The sequence below is a fragment of the Emiliania huxleyi genome (assembly GCF_000372725.1).
Source record: "Emiliania huxleyi CCMP1516 unplaced genomic scaffold EMIHUscaffold_109, whole genome shotgun sequence".
In the NCBI taxonomy this organism is placed as follows: Eukaryota; Haptophyta; order Isochrysidales; family Noelaerhabdaceae; genus Emiliania; species Emiliania huxleyi.
In genome coordinates, this window is record NW_005201851.1 from 178,644 (window position 1) to 189,737 (window position 11,094).

Sequence of the window (11,094 nt, forward strand, 5' to 3'; positions counted from 1 at the left end):
CCTCTCCGCCATGGCTAAGTCGATGATTGAGCCATCGGGCCATAGCCGGCGATCGGCCATAGCCATGGCCAGATTTTGCACACGCCCTCTGCCGCGCTCGGCCATGGCGCGGCGCCTAGCCATATGGTTCGGAGGCGCTGCAGCCATGGCCACGCCCGGCAAGCCGGGAGTCGCGAGACCACGCCCACACCTCTCCGCCATGGCTAAGCCGATGATTGAGCCATCGGGCCATAGCCGGCGATCGGCCATAGCCATGGCCAGATTTTGCACACGCCCTCTGCCGCGCTCGGCCATGGCGCGGCGCCTAGCCATATGGTTCGGAGGCGCTGCAGCCATGGCCACGCCCGGCAAGCCGGGAGTCGCGAGACCACGCCCACACCTCTCCGCCATGGCTAAGCCGATGATTGAGCCATCGGGCCATAGCCGGCGATCGGCCATAGCCATGGCCAGATTTTGCACACGCCCTCTGCCGCGCTCGGCCATGGCGCGGCGCCTAGCCATATGGTTCGGAGGCGCTGCAGCCATGGCCACGCCCGGCAAGCCGGGAGTCGCGAGACCACGCCCACACCTCTCCGCCATGGCTAAGCCGATGATTGAGCCATCGGGCCATAGCCGGCGATCGGCCATAGCCATGGCCAGATTTTGCACACGCCCTCTGCCGCGCTCGGCCATGGCGCGGCGCCTAGCCATATGGTTCGGAGGCGCTGCAGCCATGGCCACGCCCGGCAAGCCGGGAGTCGCGAGACCGCGCCCACACCTCTCCGCCATGGCTAAGCCGATGATTGAGCCATCGGGCCATAGCCGGCGATCGGCCATAGCCATGGCCAGATTTTGCACACGCCCTCTGCCGCGCTCGGCCATGCCCATGGCGCGGCACAGCGCCTAGCCCCCACGGCCATATGGTTCGTTGCATTAGGGTTCATTAGGGTCTCAGCATATGTGGGGAGGAGACCCTCTTGAACAAAACTATTCAACTCAGCGAAAACCTTTTGGTACACGTGATGCGCGGGACACTCGTCTCGCGACCGCGCCCCGCTCCGCCCGCGGGTAAGCCGACGATCGAGCCAGCAGGCCATGCGTCGGTGACTGGTACGGAAGGAGAGAAGCGGCTAGCACAGCATAGATGCTCTTGGCAGTGAAGAAAAAACTAGCAGTGCTGAACAACGGAAATCTGTGGCAACCACAGGTCTTCCGGTTCATGAGCAAACCTCACCAACACTGACGACGAGTCCTCATCAACGCGTTCAACCAGGCCGGTCTTGCCCAGAACACCCCGCACAGTAGGCCAAGGGGTTGAAGGGACGGAGTCAATCATGACCTTTAACCGTGAGAAACCTACTCTAGCGGCGGTGCACGTGACAACGTCGCCTTCGCTTGGAGCCCAGCCGCTGCTGATGTCACCGCGCTCTCCAAAAGATGCGAGTTGCTCGATCACATACTGCGCGTCACGCCTGCCATCGTCTGCCATTCGAACCAGCTGTATGTGCAACTGAAGCTGTGCAATTTGCAAATTTTCGTCACTGTTGCCAGTAAAGGCGCGAGCAAGTAGGTCGTTCATGTCGGCGCGATTGGCTGCATTGGTGGTGCTCGCTTGCAGCTTGCGACGCAACCAATCTCTGGTGTCCATGACACTGAAGACCCTCCACTGTTGTCCGAGCCCAACCAGATGTTGCACTGTGTTTGCAATAGTGTGGAGTGGAGTCACCGACTTGTCGGACAACAGAAGACCAGTGACCGGGCTGGTGTCGTTTGCTCTCAGCCATCGCTCGATCGCTTCACGCTCGTAGACATGACCGTCGCGGGTCATTACTGGCTCCAAGAACAGCTGATGGGTGATAGGACAGGAAAGCTCGCGCGCGACCTGGTCCATTTCCAGTGTCTGGCTCTTTTCCGGCCCGAGCCGGCACCGTATAAGTTTTGACTGTCGTAGGTATATTGTTTTGACTGGACATAAATGAAAAACTAGAGAGCTACCCCTCGGCGGGTGGTGCAACGCGGTCAAGCGGCTGTTCTACCAGATGAAGGACAAGGTGCTCTCGAAGCGGCAGCACGAGGACGAGGCGAGCTGGTCGACGCGGTCGTGGCTGTCGCTGCAGGCCCAGCGCATGTCAGTCGCGCTGCAGCTCGCGGCGGCGGAAGAGATTGCGACCGAGCTCAGGCTCACCGCGGCGTCGGAGGACGCCGCCGTCGCCTAGACTCCCCTGCGTCACTACGTGCCTCCCCGTCTTTGTAGCCTGGCGTTTGTGCCCCGTCTGTGCCGCGTCCTGTACCCTCGAGTTCATTTTATAAAAGACGGGACTGGCGCGCACTGGCACTAACACAGGTACACCACTAAAAAGAGAAAGCGGACAGCGAACAAGAATTTTACAACAAAAAAAGTAAAGAGCTACATACACTGGAAAAAAGAGTCCTCCTTCTGGAATCGTCAGAGCCACACATTGAAAAAGAAACACCCGGCGCAAGTCGGACGTCCCCGCTTGCGTCCCACATATGGCCGGTCAAGGCACTTTGGAGACGGGCTGTACGCGGCACACGAGCCGAGCTGGGACGAGCGCGAGTTCTGGTACGACTTTTTCACCGAGCACCCGCTGCCCCCTTACTGGCCACGCAAGTGCCTCAAGCTTGTCGGTACCGCATCGCCTCCGCCCTTGACACATCGATCGCCCCCCCCCCCCCCCCTCCCCTCCTCACCCCGGCCGTCCAACTATGCTTGTAGTTGGAGCCGCCTCCCTTTTGGGCATTGAGGGCGAGGAGGACCCCGGCGAGCAGCTCCCGGCTTGGAAGCGCGCCCGCCAGCACTTCGGCCTCGCTTACGAAGAGCGCTTCAACGCATGGGCGGCCGACGCAAGCGGCTCTGGTGATGGCCAAGAGGCCTTCTCCGACATTGCGTGGAAGGTGGCGGGCGCCACCTTCGCTCGCCGCCGTGCGGAGATATCGACGCTCTTCAGCGGCATTCCAAGCTGGGCGGTTGAGGAGTACAGGCTGGCAGCGGGCCCGGTGGCGGCGGTGTAGAACCATCGGCCGATATGACCATCGGCCGCATGGCTGAACCATCTGTGGATTGGCCATGGCTAAAAACTGAGCTGGCTGTGGCCAAAATCTGGCAGAGATGGCCAGACTCAGCAACTATGGCTGAACTCGAGCCTGTGTGGCCGACGAGGTGTTGTTGTGGCCATGCATGGCTGAGAGAGGTGTCCACATGGCCGAGAGGCAGCGTTGATGGCCGGATCGGAGAGGTGTGGCCGAGGCCATCGCGCCCATGGCCACAACGTGCCACCAGCCATGGCCCACGCCTCCTGTGTGTGTCTGAGCCATGGCTTTAGGGTATTATTAACACGGAAAAATTCTTTTTCTCGCGATGTCTGCCCCTTCGCGCCGCTCGCGCCGCCTCGCATCCTCCGCCGCCGCCGCCGCTCTCTCGCCAGACACGCCGCCGCCCACCCGCCTCCTCGACCTCCCCACGGACCTCCTCGTGCGCGTCGTCTCTCGCTGCGACCCCGCCGACATCGCTCGCGTCGCGGCCGTCTCGCTCCTCTTCCACGCCTCGCTTGCGGTGGAGGGCATCCGCTTGTGGGCGCAAGAGCGCGGCTTCGAGCTGCCGGCGCAGCCAGAGGGCGAGGGCGCCGTGCGGTGGCTGTGCTATTCGGCGCTGCTGCGCGAGTCCAGCCCGCCGGCGAGGGCGGCGGCAGGCCAGTATCACAGCCTCTTCATCGACGGCGAGGGGCGGCTCTCGTCGTGCGGCTCGGAGGAGCGACACCCAGCCCTGCTCGGGCACGGCGAGGGCGTGGCGCGGCTCAACACGCCGACCCTCCTCCCCTCCCCGCTGGGAGGTGAGCACGCCGTGAGCGTGTCGGCTGCAACCGGGCACAGCCTCGCCCTCGCCGCCGACGGCTCTGTCTGGAGCTGGGGCCAGGGAGGCTTTGGCCAGCTGGGCCACGGCGACGAGCGGAACCAGCTGCTGCCGAAGAAGATCGAGGCCTTTGCTGGCTACCGCGTCGTCGCTGTGTCGGCTGAATGCGTCCACAGCCTCGCCCTCACCGCTGATGGCAGCGTCTGGAGCTGGGGCTATGGAGCCCTTGGCCGGTTGGGCCACGGCGAAACGCACCAGCAGGACCAGCTGCTGCCCAAGAAGATGGAGGCCTTTGCTGGCTACCGCGTCGTCGCTGTCTCGGCTGGGTACGACCACAGCCTGGCCATCGCCGCCGACGGCTCCGTCTGGAGCTGGGGCTATGGAGGCTTTGGCCAGCTGGGCCACGGCGGCACGCACCAGCAGCTGCTGCCCAAGAAGGTCGAGGCCTTTGCTGGGCGGCGCGTCGTCGCTGTGTCGGCTGGGACCGCTCACAGCCTCGCCATCACCGCTGACGGCGCCGTCTGGAGCTGGGGCTCGGGAGGTTTTGGCAAGCTGGGCCACGGCGACACGCACCAGCAGCTGCTGCCGAAGAAGGTCGAGGCCTTTGCTGGCCAGCGCGTCGTCGCTGTCTGGGCTGGATCAATGCATTGCCTCGCCATCACCGCCGACGGCGCCGTCTGGAGCTGGGGCTGGGGAATGTTCGGCATGTTGGGCCACGGCGACACGCGGACCCAGCTGCTGCCCAAGAAGGTGGAGGCCTTGGCTGGCGGGCGCGTCGTTGCTGTGTCGGCTGGAGCCGAGCACAGCATCGCTCTCGCCGCCGACGGCGCCGTCTTTACGTGGGGCAAGGGCGATTGCAGCCGCCTAGGCCACGGAGAGGACATGTCGAACCAGCTGCTGCCCAAGAAGATTTAGTCGTGGGCGCGGGGGCACCGGGGTGGGTTCCCGACCTCGTCTCACCCCGCTGGCTGCGAACGCGAACACCGTCATCCCAGCTGCACCCGTCCGCTCGCCTCACCGAGCGACGCGCGCCGAGCCACTTGTATCAGTACACAGTGTTGAGCTGCCTCGTGCAGGCCTGTGCTGCCGACGCGAGAGGCCGAGAGCTTGCTCTGGCTCGTGTCCCTGAAAACCCTGTCGCCTGTGCTCCGTCCGCGTCGCGGCCTCTGAGCTCCGTCGAGTCGCCCGGGCGCGCGCGGGCAGGCGCACCGAACTTACCGGAGGGTGTTTCAGACGGAGCCATTGTGCATTGAAAAGGAAATTAGTAGAGCCGTAGAGCCGTACACGTGCACCCCACCCTCATGGTCATCCCTCTCAAGCAGGAGGATGTACGAAGAGATTAGGAGCAGCAGGGACCCGAGGGACCATGTGGAAGACGGCTAGTGCTAGTCCCCCCGCCCGTGCGATCGGGAGGACGGACCCCGGCTATTCGCCGACCCTACCCACAAAGAACCCTGCACAAAGGATCGCAAGGGCGGGGACCTGTTCCTTTTTACCCATCTCACAGTAGAGTGAGAGGTGTCGTTTTTTTATTTATTCAGCACGAGGTGTCGTTTTTATTTATATTTCTCACAGTAGAGGTGTCGTTTTTTTTCGTCCCTCTCCCGACCACGAGGCAGCACCCGACGAGTCACGAGAGCAGGGGGGTGCCCTGGACTTGCGCGTGCGCTCGCTCTGCCCTCTCGCTCGAGTTCAGCCGCCGGGCTCTAGTTTATTCGAACTATCTTCGGTGCGCACCCCCCCCCCCCCCCCTCTAGCTGTGAACAGACAGGCGGGCGACGTGCCGAGCCGCGTGCGCGCGCTTCTAGGGTACGATACTTGACCCCCCCCCCTTGCGCCTCGTGTTTTTCGTGCCAAACCAGCGCGATCTCGGCGGGGCGTCAGCGCCTCTCGGAGGGGCATCATGCGCTGCCGGGGCCGCCCGACGGCGCGGGCCTCTTGCCGATGGACCCAGCCGAGGTGCCCGACCAGTCGGAGTGGCGCTGACGCGCCGCGCGCGACCACCAGCCAGCTTTCCGGCCGGGCCGAGAACGGTGTGTCGAGAAAGTAGACACTCCAAACAGTTGCCGAGTTTTTTGCCTCTTTTTGAGCGATGCTGCTGCACACCCAGCCCACCAGTGATACTAGAAGCACCAGATTTACCCCGTCGCGAGCTTGACCGCGACCCCGATGACCGCCCACAGGTGGCTGACGAAGCGCCACTCATCGCTGCTTTCGCGCGCCTGCTCCACAGAGGGCTCCTGCGGCTCTCCCTCGTCGCGTGACCGCCGCCGACAGCATGTGCTCGGTCGTGCCCGCCGGCGCGGAGCTGCGCCACGTCGAATTGTTCGGCGGCTCGACCGCCGGCGCGCCCATCCTCGCCTCCTGCGCGCCTCACACCCAGTATTTTCCTCGCGCGCGGCCGACAAAGTAGGCACACGACCACCTCCCTCCCACTCACCCCCCCCCACGATGCACAGCCCGTCCACTCTCGCCGGCAAGGCGCACGGAACGCCCAATTTGGGCTGGAAATGCCGCCGCCACGGGTTGGTGGCGCCCTCGGCAGCGGGGCAGCGCCACGCCGCGCAAACTTGCGCGACAAACTTGCGACCTCTGTCCCTCGTATTCACCCCAGATTTTGCCCTATCCAGGCTCACCCGGTACCGCGAGCGACGAGCCGCGCCAAGTTTGCTCCATTTCCGACAAGTTCATCCCGCCCGAACGCCGATCTTCGGCCGCCTGGAGGCCCAGGACGGGGCTCGGGACCGGCCAGGTGTGGATTCTCCACGGCGCTGCGGTGTATCTGCGCGCCCATGGCGCGTTCAGGGGTGTGCCTGAGGCGTGTAGACTGCGGGGCGCCGCGATAGCGCGGCGCCGACGGTTGTGTCGCGCACTGTCACACCGTCGACACGGTCACAGTGTGTGTGCAGTGCGTCCACTCCGGCGACCGTGACGCCGTCGGTTCTCGCCTATACCAGCTAGTGTGGAGCTCTCAGTGTGGTTGCGTGTCTTACTAGTGATGCTGCACTAGGCGGCCCGTTTTTAGCAAAAAGCAGATACCACATCGCGTGTGGTCGTCGAAAAACCGCATCTTCGCCCGTCTGGGACCTCTTCGTACGGCTCCAAAAACCGCTCCTTAACGACGGCTACGCGGCCCGGCGGTCGATCTGCGCCTTCTCAGCGGTGGAGGGGATGTGGGCGGTATGTGCGTACCGCGTGGTGTTGCGACGGTTTGACGAGTGCGACTCCCAGCGTCGACTTTTCGACCCCACGGAGCCTCTGCTGCTCCGGGGGGGGGGGTCTGCAGACCACCCGGCCGAACTTCAGAGTGGCGGTGCTCCTCAAATACCGCTCAAACGCCCACGATGTTGTGGAGGGGACATATGCTGATGATCCTGGCCCGATTGGTTCGCTCAGAAAGCTTCTGGGCGGTCGTTAAGGTTCGCTCCCCGCACACCGGCCCGGAAGTATCGTACCCTAGAGGCTCTCGCTCGACCTCGGCAATCCGCTCTGGTTAGCGCGAGCGCCCTCTAGGCGCTAGGGGGGCGCATAGCCGTCGACTCCCCCGCTGGAGGCGGCAGCGACTGCCTGCCGGCTGCCCCGCACGTTGATCGGGAAGTTTTGCGGTGAAGACTGTCTGTGTCGGCATCGCCCTGCCTGGCCCTGGGAGCGCTGGGCCTGCGGGTCGCGGACACAGAGGTGGAGGCGCTTGACGGCGGCGGCGGGGGCACCCTGATAATGCATAGCATGCTTCTGTGGATCGATGTAGTACAGTGTGGGGACAGGACGAGGCACAGGTATGTTGCAGTGAGTGAGTATACACACACCACACGTGCTGCACGAATTCTTTTTCGGTTCACACCTGTGTCGAGCCTGTGTGCTGTATGTAGTAAGGTGAAGAACAGTCAGGCTCGGACTGGACACCAACGCGGTATGGGTGGACGCAAGACAGATGATGACGACACGCACGAGCGACACACAGACACAAACAAGCTCACAAGACACACAGCCAGCGGGCTGCCACACATCCTGAGTGGGCGTACACATCACTCAGGCCACGTCCCCCCTGTCGCCCCCCCCAGCACTCCAAGGTGCCAAGAGACAAACAACAGCACAACAACACAGACAGGCGACAGGGGCGAACGTGTGAGACTAGAGCAGGCTTGCTGTGAGAGAGAGAGAATTCTTGATACGAAACCACGACGACACACACCAGTCGACTCGCATCGGTTGCCTCCATGAACGGCGGAGCTATTCTCGCGCCCACACCACACCTGGCTCCAACGTGGACACGCCCATAGCTGGGGACACTACTAGGTCACGCATGGCATCACAGAAGTTTTATCTCTGGGCCCCGAAAGGCATCTCTAGCAGTGTCGTTACACATGCCCCCTCCCCTCCTGGGCGCATGCGCCTCACGTCTCGCCAGAGCATAAGCCCTTGGCGTGTGGCGAGACGAGTTTTTCGCCATCGCAGCGAGCAGCAAGCCGCCCGCCGCAAACAGCCGGAGGCATCGCCACGGCACTGGCTGCGCCGCGGTCCCGCACCCGTCGACGCAGCTCCCCCCGCGGAAGACCGCGCGTAGCAACGTCTTGACGATCGAGATGAGCGCGCTCGAGGCTCGCCCACCTACTGCCCCTGAGAGTTGGTTATGAGTGGGCTCGGCTCCCCCCCTTGGGATCGAAGCTTCCACGACCTCACACCCAACACCACAGGTGGGATCAGAGAGAGACTCCGCACCGGACACCGCCCGGGCACAGACTCCCTACCCATCGGATCGCACAGGGCCCCCTCGGAGCAGCCCACACACAATCACGCATCGGCAGAATTAGTGCCTGAGTCAGGCAGACAGCACAGACAAGGAGAGGAGAGAGAGGAGAGAGAGAGAGAGGAGAGGGGAGAGGGTGAGGGTGTGTGCACACGTGTGGAGAGGGAGGGTGTCTGTGGTGGGCTGTAGTCGTACTACGTGGTTAAAACCACGCGCCCCTCAGGAGCTTAAGGTAGAGTGGAGCGTCCCAGACGCCTCGGTGCCTCCCACCGGGTGAGACCATCCGGATCTGCCTGCCGCGTCCTCCGTACGCAGCAGTCCCCGCGATGGCCCACGGTCCTCCGTCGCCTGGTTGAACCCCCTGCTCTCTCTCTCTCTCTCTCTCTCTCTCTCTCTCTCTCTCTCTCTCGCTTGCTGTGAGAGACTATGTTGTTTAAATTCTTTTTCGGCGACGGCAAGAGCCTCGGCCAGACGCGATAGCCGCCGAACGATACCCGCCGGACGATAGCCGCCGGAGCTCGTGAGCGAGCCGTCATGGTTGCGAAGACGGCCAAGGAGAAGATGGCTATTCTGGTAAGAAAGGGCGGCGAGCTGGGCACCTGGGGCCAGAAGAAGCCCGGCTTCTACAGCCTCTCCATCCTGTACGACGCCGCCGAGAAGCAGGCACGCCGGAGAAGAGCGACGCATAGCACCGCACCTCTCCTCTCCTCGGCGGGTCGCCGCCTGGTGCGCGCGTGCCGTCCACTGCGAGACCATCGCCGCGCCGCAGCCGCTCGCGCGCAGCAGCGCCACAGCCACGCACCGGAACGCGAGAGCGGCGGCAAGGGATCGCCTTCCCAGCCGCAAGTGGCCCACTGCTGCCGGGAGTGGCGTGCGCTGGGTCTCAGCTCGCCGCCTTCCGCCTCCCCGCGTGCAGCGCTCCGCCGGGTACGAGGCCCTCAACGGCAAAAAGTACGCAGAGGGGTACGTCCTCCTGTTTCCGTCTCCCCCAAGTTTTATGACAGGGGGGGGGGGGCCCCATCCCTCCCTCCCCTCCCTCCTTTTCCCCCTCCTTCCCCTCCTTTTTTTTGGTCTCTTGGACCTTTCGGTCCCTTTCTCCCCCTCCCGGTCCGGGCCTGGTTTCCCCTCTTTCCCCCTTTCCCCTTCCCTTTCTTTCCCTTTCCCCTACCTCCCTCCCAGGGCCCCAGATCACCCGGTGGTCCCCTCCCCCTTTTAGGCAACCCTTCCCCTCCCCTAAAATCCCCCCCCCCCCCCCCCCCCCTCTCGCTCTCCCCTCCCTCCCTCCTCACCTTCACCTTCTCACCCCTCCTCACCCCTCCTCACCCCTCCTCACCCTCACCCTCACCCTTCTCCCTCACCCTCACCCTCACCCTTACCCTCACCCTCACCCTCACCCTTCTCCTTCTCCTTCTCCTTCTCCCTCCCCCTCCCCCCCCTCCCCCTCCCCCAAGGTCATGGCCTCCAAGCCAGACAAGAAGACGGCGGAGTTCCGCGCGCTGCAGCGCCAGATGTTCACCGTCGTCGACGCTCTCGAGGACGTCAAGGCGCGCGAGATATGGGGGAGATAGGGGGGGAGATATGGGGAGATGGGGAGAGATGAGGGAGATGCGGGGAGATATGGGGAGGTGAGGGGAGATGTGGGGAGATGCGGGGAGATATGGGGAGGTGAGGGGAGATGTGGGGAGATGCGGGGAGATATGGGGAGGTGAGGGGAGATGTGGGGAGATGCGGGGAGATATGGGGAGGTGAGGGGAGATGTGGGGAGATGCGGGGAGATATGGGGAGGTGAGGGGAGATGTGGGGAGATGTGGGGAGATATGGGGAGGTGAGGGGAGATAGGGGGAGATGCGGGGAGATAGTCCGCATCTAGGCCTCGAGGTACGGGGAGATATGGGGAGAGATTGCATCTTGCCGAGATCGAGCCGAGGACCCAAAGGCCTTCCCCACACACCAGAGCTGGGCCGCACACCCGACTGCCATTCCTTCACACGCCAGTGCCCTCCTCACCCCCCCCCCCCCTTCTGCGCAGGCCCGTCTCTACAGGGAGTGGGGCGCTGCAGACGAGGCCGCCGCCGCCGCCGCAGCAGCAGCAGCAGCGCAGGCTGCCGGCCCTAACCCTCACCCTCACCCTCACCCTCACCCTCACCCTCACCCTCACCCTCACCCTCACCCTCACCCTCACCCACCCAATCCCCCCCCCCTCACCCACCCCCCCCACCCCCACCCCACCCCCACCCCCGAACCCAGGCTGCCGAGCCGCAGCCCGCCGAAGCAGCGGAGATAGCAGATGCCCTCGCCGCGCGCTTCGACGCACTTCGCGCAAAGGCGCCCGAACCAGACCCTCCTCCGCCGCCGACAGCGCCGGAGCCCGCACACGCGTCGTCCAAGGGGGGAGGAGGTGCCGCCGCTGCCGCCGCCGCCGCTGCTGCCGCTGCTGCCGCTGCCGGCGGCGGCGCTGCTGCGGCGGCGGCTGGCGCGGCGCTCGGGCCGTCGCCGC